This window comes from Ailuropoda melanoleuca, chromosome 12 (genome assembly GCF_002007445.2).
Source record: "Ailuropoda melanoleuca isolate Jingjing chromosome 12, ASM200744v2, whole genome shotgun sequence".
Classification (NCBI taxonomy): Eukaryota; Metazoa; Chordata; class Mammalia; order Carnivora; family Ursidae; genus Ailuropoda; species Ailuropoda melanoleuca.
In genome coordinates this window covers 45,329,804-45,337,792 of record NC_048229.1, presented here as the reverse complement: position 1 = coordinate 45,337,792, position 7,989 = coordinate 45,329,804, and the positions used below count along the sequence as shown (strand labels likewise).

Below are 7,989 nucleotides of genomic sequence, written 5' to 3'. Positions count from 1 at the left end.
GCTCCCTGCTCAGCGGGGAGCCTGCTTCTCCCTCTGCCTGCTGCTCCCTCTCCCGCTCCCCCTGCTTGTGCTCTCTCTCACTCTAACAAATAAATAAATAAAATCTTAAAAAAAAATGGAAAGAGAGACACAGAGAGACCACATGAAGACGCAGGGAGAAGATGGCTTGTGATAGGAACAATGTGACTGTAAGCCAAGGAACACGAAGGATTGACAGCAAACAGCAGAAACTAAAAGAGGCAAGAAAGGATTTTCCCCTAGAACTGTCAGAGAGCACGACCCTGCCAACACCTTGATTTCAGACCTCCTGGCCTCCAGAACTGTGAGGATATAAATTTCTGCTGTTTTAAGTCCCGCAGTGTCTGGTACTTTGTTACAGTGGCCCAAGGAAGGGGATACAGGGACCATCACGGTTGTGGTTCCTCCAGAAGCCAACTCTGGGCAACGATGCAGCACAATAGATTTGGAGGGTGGGGTTCCAGGAAACCCTGATGGAGGAGTCGGGAAGTGAGGCAGGGGTAGGAAGGCAGCCAACACACCATGTATTATCCATCCGGGGACCTCTGAGGGCCCCGGCAGCTGGATGCCTCTGGGGAATGTCGGAAGCCATGCCGAACACACACTGCAGAGTCACGCAACAGCAAGGAGTGGGAGCTGGGTGTTTATATCCCAACTCCCATGAGTTCAGGGCTACTACCAGGGTGGGGGCGGGGTTGGCGGAGTAGGAATTGTTCATTCTCTGGTACTTGGTATCATTGGTAAGATGAACTCCAGACACCCCAGAAAGCCTTGGGCAGGGAAGCCCAGGACTGGTGGTATGTGCTATTGGAGATAAGGACCAGGGGATACGCGTAGGGCACCGACAGTGTCTGCTTCGAGAAACGTTGGGAAGAGAAGGAGAAAGAGGCAGGAAAGTTATGATGAAGCCAGACTGGGAACTTTGAATGTCAGGCCAAAATGTCTGGACTTTGTTGCATAGCCAGTGGGGAGGTGATGAAGGTTTCTATGCAGAGGAGCGACCAGAGCTTGGCTTTTGGAAAAGGAACACGGTAGGGTGCACTGGAGAAGGAAAAATAAAAAAGAGACAGCTCAGGGGTAAGAGTGGTAGGTGAGGGGCACAAGATCCAAATGACATGGGGATAGTAGGAGGGCCAGTTTGCATCTCCGTAAGCCACATGGTCATGACTCAGGGCCCTGAGAAATCCAGGGGTCAGGGAGTGGAGAAGTAGGGCTCCCTGACATTTGGGGTGAGCTGCTGTAGGAGCAGAACTGCTCACCCCACCCCTCACTCCCCCGCCCAAATCCAAATTTCAGAGCAAATGAGAAGCATAAGCCACTGGGATTTGAGCAGATGGCTTTTCCAAAGCTTTTCCAGTTCTCGTTCCATCCAAAGCAAACATAGCTTGGAAGCCATAGGGTTTGCAAATGCCACTGTGCTATTTGGAGCTAGGATTTCGTTTGCCAGTTTGTAGCCTGTACTTCCAACTTTGCTTCAAAAGAGAGAGTTATCAGCACTGACTTGTAAATAAATGAAGGAACTAAATAATACACCCCCATCTAAGTATGGCTCCAATTTCCTTGACAATAATAATAATATAAAAATCATTGACACGAATTGCCTGTCATATGGAAGACCCCCAAAGGAAGCACGATGAAGAACATGTCCTTATTAATCACATAAATCACAGAGATGTTGCTTTTCCTCACTTCTGACCAGAAGTGCCCTCCAGGCTGGGCTGCACGGGGGACTGGCTGCTCCCTCCTCCTCCTCCTTGAAAGGGAAGGTCCTCTCCCAGCTCCTCTCCACAGGCCTTAGAACAAGCAGCCTCAGTCCAGGACTGGATCTGGCAGTTCCTGGGTCACCACTAAGCCTGATGCTCATGGAGGGGCAGATGATGCCTTCTCAGAAGCATTTCTGGAGACACAGATGTGGGTTTAGCTGGCTGAGGCAGAAGAAAAGATGAACCCCACTCAGGCCAAACCACAGTGTGCCTACGGCAGGCATCCAGCGGGAGACAGTCACCAGAAGCTGGAGGAACTTGGGAACAGCCCCCAGGTCAGAGTAGCAGACTGTTCTTTGCACGGCTACGTGAACAGAGACACGGGTGTCTGTGCCCTTTCCTCCCAGAAGGCCTGGGTACACACCCTGGAGACTGAAGATGGGTTAACATCTGTACGTGCTTTTATTAATACCTCCCTACTTTCCCTCAACAAACATTTACTGGGAGGCACAGATAAGGGAAACCTCAGGGGGGGCTAGGAGGATCGGTGGTCCCCAAAGTACACTGCCAGGAGACAGAGTGAGTGCTGGGACTGGAGCAACACAGTGTCACAGCCAGAAGGATGGGCTCTACCCCCAACACAAGACTGGAAGCCAGCTCTCACCACCTGGGGGTGTCCCCATCAGGCAAGCTATGTAACTTCTCCAGGGCTCAGTTTCCTCGTCTATAAATGGGGGTGAGAAGAGCACCCACTCCTGGGTGTGGTGGAGGACGAAAGGAGATGGACAGGTAGGGTGTCTGGCAGAATCCCTGGCGTGTGGTGAGTCTAACGAAGGTTGTAGTCATCGACACTGAGGGGAGAACACACTGCCACAGGCTTGCAGAGCCACTGGATTATGTGCGTGGAACACACAGCCAACAGAGTGGAAGGGACAAGCTTGGACCCCAAGTCGCTGGGGCCAGAGGCTGCATCCTTGACCCCTGCACCCTGCTGACTTCCAGGAAGGACAGGCAGAAGTCTTCTAGAAGGCAGGGAACCTGAGGCTTACTGTTTCCCAGGCATCAAACAGGCACTCTCGCTGAATCTTCCCAACAAGACTGGGAGGAGTCGTATTACCCCCGTTGCAGGTGAGCAGCCAGGTCACAGGTGTGGTAGGTGTGATCGCGTCTGGATTTCCAAGCACACTGTCATCCAACAGCTGCAAGCCACATCCCCATCTGGCAGTGCCTACAGAACCTTCTCATAACAGCTCTACCCATCCCTACCACAATGGTGTTGGGTTGTGTTGTTTAGATTTTAGGGCCTCCCTGAAGGAATCCATCATCTGGAGTTTCTTGCCCTCAGAGAAGCCAGCGGCCGATGGCCACCTTCTCAGTGAGATGGTAAAGGTCCACCTGTTCTGAGTAACAGCCATTCTCCTGACTGGAAGTCAAGTTGACATTGAAGGCCCATTGCAAATGGACCACAGCAATGTGCTCTTAGTGAGGACCCACCTGCAAAGCAAATGGTCCTTTCCTTTACCATTCTGGATCTTTCAATAGGAAAGGGAGTGTGTGTGTATGCATGGTAACAGTGCCTAACTTTTACTGAGCACTTACAAAGTCCCAGGACCTCCCCTAATAATGTCACCGAGTTATCTCCTTTCTTTAGGACAACACCGCCATGCACTAAGCTCTCCCCAGTTTACAAATAATATATCAATCAAGAAGGACCAGGGCAGTGATACTCAAAGGATGGTCCAGGACCAGCAGCATCAATACTACCTGGAAACATGTTAGAAATGTACATTCTTGGGGTGCCTGGGTGATTCAGTCTGTAAAGGGTTTGCCTTCAGCTCAGGTCATGATCCCAGGGTCCTAGGATCGAGCCCCATATCAGGCTCCCTGCTCAGCAGACAGTCTGCTTCTCCCTCTCTCTCTGACCCTCCTCCCCGCTTATGCTCACTCTCTCTCTCTGTCTCAAATAAACAAATAAAATCTCAAAAAAAAAAAAAAAAAGCACATCCTCGGGGCCCCCCACCCAGGTGTATCTACCAAATCCTCTGGGCAGGGCCCAGCAATCTGTGATCTAACAAGCCCTCTCAGTGATTCGGGTGTATATGAAAGTGTGAGATCCAGCAGGCTAGGAAAAATGAAGGACCCCCCCGCCAAATCTCAATGGCTTATGGCAGAAATGGGCCAACTGTGGCCAAGGGCCATCTCAGCTCACTCCCTGCTTTGTAAGTAAAGTCTCGTTGGAACACAGCCATGCCCATTTGGTTAGGTGTTGTCTGTGACCAGTTTCCTGATACAGAGACAGAGCTGAGTACTTGTGACAAGACCACATGGCCCACAAACCCTAAAATATTCCTTTCTGGCCCTTTACAGAAACGTTGCTGGCCCCAGTTTAGAGCAATGATGGTTTATGTGTTGCTGCCACTGCAGGTCAGTGGAGGCAGCCCTGGCTCCAACCCTCCCTCCCTGGCTTGGCCACAGCGGCAGGTCCTACCTGGGGCTTCCCCAGTCGTGCTGGCACACGGAGAAGAGACATGGCTTCTGAAATAACACAAGTCATCCACTTGCAATTCTCTGGCCAAAGCCTAACATGGCTGGAGAGGGGAAGAACGATCCCCACTCTCCCCTTCCCACACCCCCGCCCCAGGAGAGGCCGCAAATAGTCATGAACAGTAAACTAATCCTCTGATCTAGACCTTTCCTCCAGTCACAGATATGAAGTTTGCTCCCCTGCCACGTGGGGAACACACACCTCTTACCCAAGGGAGATGGCCCACGCCTCACGGCCTCACGGGAAGGTTGCCTGTCAGGACATCTCTGTGGGCAGGCGCGGCCTGTCTTTCCCCCATGCACCCCACATACAGCTGTGGGACTGGGAAGGACCACAGCAGTGCACACTCCAGCTGCCCCACTGGGTAGCCCCCAGGACCTGGTTCTCCGCAGCCCTGTTTCAGGTCCTTTCTGTTCTGCTGTTCTTGGCCACTTCTCAGGAGGGCAACAGAGAATATGTTCCCCTTGGGGGGAACCATTCGGCTTTCTCAGGCTGCTTTCTGGCCAGAGGAGGTTGAAGGGTTCCATCTCAAACAGCCTCGGCCTCTGTTTGTCCAGGTTGGTGATTCTTTTGGCAGCGGAACTCTCTGGAACATGTATGTATTTCTTATCTCTTTGATTCCAGGCAGATCCGAATAGCATTAGCCACACCCACAGTGCAGTTCTCTGGCTTGAATGTGGGTACCCTGAGTTCAAGAGGCTTCTATGGGAGAAGTGTACCCCTAGACTTTCATCCCTGCACCATATGGGGAAATTGAGTTTTCTCTGGCCTCACCTCTAGATTTGAACCCAGCTCTCTAGGTCACCATAAGCTGTCTACACCACCTATATTTACCATCCAAAATGTCCAGGCTTATTCTTTTGTTCTATGTTAAACAATTCCAATGCCTTACTAAGCCATTTTCACAGGCTCAAAGAAGCTGAGTGAGATATCCCCTTTTAATCCAACGCTTTCTCTCTTTGCTTTCCTCTGAAGGCTCAGATGTCCTCAAACTTCAATGACATGCACATCACCTGGGTGTGGGCCTGTGCCTGTCAAAACACAAGGTCACAAGCCCCATTCCCTGAGGATCTGAATAAAGCTGGGAACTTGCATTTCCACAGGGAATCCCTCCCCCCTGCCGCCAAGGGGATTCCGATGCGGATGTCGTCTTGCCAAGCTTCTAGAAACACTGCCCTGTGCGTGCCCTAATTTCCACCTGGTAGGGGATGAATAACATTCTGTGACAAAGCAGCAACTTCTGAAGGTGCTCGAGAGCGTGTGAGAAGCACTTCATTCGTTTTCACCCCAGTCCTTGGAGGTGGTATCGTGAGGGTTATAATTATCCCTCGATTACTTGGAGGGCTGAAGCGTTCTTAGAGAATAGACGTAGACACAGAAGCCAAGGGACTGCCCAACTCACCCAGCAGGCCAGCGAGGGCTGGTGCTCTAAGGGAGTAGAGCAAGGACGCCATGCAGGGCTCCGCAGGCCACAGCCCGCAGCCACCACGTGGGAGGGCCACCTCGCCACCCCCGACCCGGAAGGAGGAAGGGAGCAGAGCAGACCCGGGGCAGAGAAAAGGCCACGCAAGTGCCTTTATAAAATATTGGGTGAGTAGCCAATATTTTCGATTCAGCTAGTTGCACATCAAAGTTGAAATCTGGCATCTCAGGAAGGTTCAACAGCTCTGGGGACACAGAGCTAAGGGCACCCATCCGCTTTGGGCAGGGCGTGCGGCCTCCCACAGCCAAAGGGCCGCTTCACTCGGGCACGTTACTGGTCCAGGCCCTCTGGGCAGCTGGGTGGCTGCACTGGTCAAGTCAGTCACACTTCCTGTCACGGGTGAGCCTTTGGGACGAGGGCTAGCAGTCCTCCCTCTCATGCGATGGTCACAGAGCTGACTTGCAGACGTGGAGGAAATGGGAACCGTGAGGAGACGCCTCTGAGGAACGGGGGAAGTACGAGCCACCTTCAGGCAGCCCGGCCTCTTGCAACCTCGTCACACCTGTGCCCCAGGAGGCAGTGGTTCGAACATTCTATCACAACCTTGGACGGGCCTAAAACTTGCTCCAACAACATCAGCCATCCCGGGGCCAAGGAAACAAAGAAGAATGCATGAAAGCAAAATGGGCCTGCCGTGAGGAAAGTCTTGCTTATGTTCTTCTGGTGGCAAAAGCATTTGGACAAAGAGCTTAATAAGAGAAAATGAACGGCTTTAGAATGAGTTTATCGCTCACAAAGCTACCGCAGGCTTTGTGGTGGTATTTGAAAATTAAGTTAACGTTAATTTAACATTAAAACAAGGGATTTAATGGAGGCTGAAGAATAAATTAGGCCTTTGAATGAGATATCTAAAATCCATTTTAACATGCAAGACAATGTAAAATAATTGCATTTAAGCAATTAGTTAAAAAAAAATTTTTGCTTTTTCGGTCCCTTTCCAGCATTCAAGATGTGCAGGCGAGGATGTGGTGGGGCCTCTGGTGCGAAATTCCCGATTTCCCTGGGTTTTCTGGTAGGAGCCCTTATCAACTGTGCTGACAGCACAGGAGCCTAAAATCTGTATATCATCTCTGTGATGGGGATCGAGGGACCACTGAACACACGTCCTGCTGCGGGTGGGGTGACGTGATGGCCACAGTGAAGAAAGGCAAGCCAGAGCTTGGAAAGAAGGGACATCCAGCAGTGAGAAATTGGATAACGAAAGTCACGCAGGAGAAAAGATGGTGTATTTCTCTATTTTGAAGATAACGCAGTTACTATGAACTGTTGTTCCTAGTCAACAATAAAGGCGAGAGATTTTGTTATCATGGGACCAGCCGCGAAAGACTATGCAGACTCATGGCCCAGGATCGCATCCAGTGCTGGCCCCACTGCAGGATTCCCTGGTGTGTTTGTTTAAAAAAATGGAATAATGTTATTTGTTCCCCCTAAAATAATAAAAATAAAAATAAAAAACATTTTATTATAATCATGCATTCACAAAATAGTTATGAAGGAAGATCTAGGGTCCACTATAGCACTCTCAATATGAGGAAACTGGTCTTTAATTCGAGGTAAACAAGTGCACTGTATAGATAACGATCAGGTTACTGAGCCATCTGATCTGTGACAGCTATACCCAGGACAGCCTCTGGGAGGCAGAAGAAACCAAAGCCACACCCTACAAACCAGCCAAAGGCACAGTCCCCTCTCCCTTGTTGGTTGTGATTAAACGTCCATGTACATTCATGTCTTTTCTTAAGAAACCAGCCAGAATTCCAGAATCTCTACTATCCTGTCGCAGCCTTCCTATTCGTAATGGATTTTTATTGTTGATACTGTTAGCTCCAGAAGATAATCCAGAAACTCATTTTTCAAAAGTGGCTTTAAAAATTTCACTAACGAAAATGAATATTTTCCTTCAAGTATACCAAATTTATAAACACAGGACATACAATTACAGATTTCATATGATCAAACAGAAGTTCCTACTTTACAATAAAGTACCAACAACTTGAAACAGGACATTCCTCTTTATCCATTCATCCATCCATCATCCACCCATCCAGGTATTTATTAAGCGCTCCTACCTAAATCACTATGAGTAGTATTGGAAATGCAAAGATGAACCCAACAGGCTTCTATGGAAGTTGGAAGTGTCATGAATATAAGAAACTGATTTATACATAGCAAAATTACTAAATACTGTCTCAGGATTTTTTTGCTTATAAGTGACACAAGGTCATTCAACTCAATTAAAA

General features: G+C 49.6%; 1 pseudogene; it reads left to right on the top strand.

Moving 5' to 3' along the window:
- Positions 1-6,698: 6,698 nt before the first annotated feature.
- LOC109490247 lies at positions 6,699-7,148 on the top strand (annotated as a pseudogene).
- The last annotated feature ends 841 nt before the right edge of the window (positions 7,149-7,989 follow it).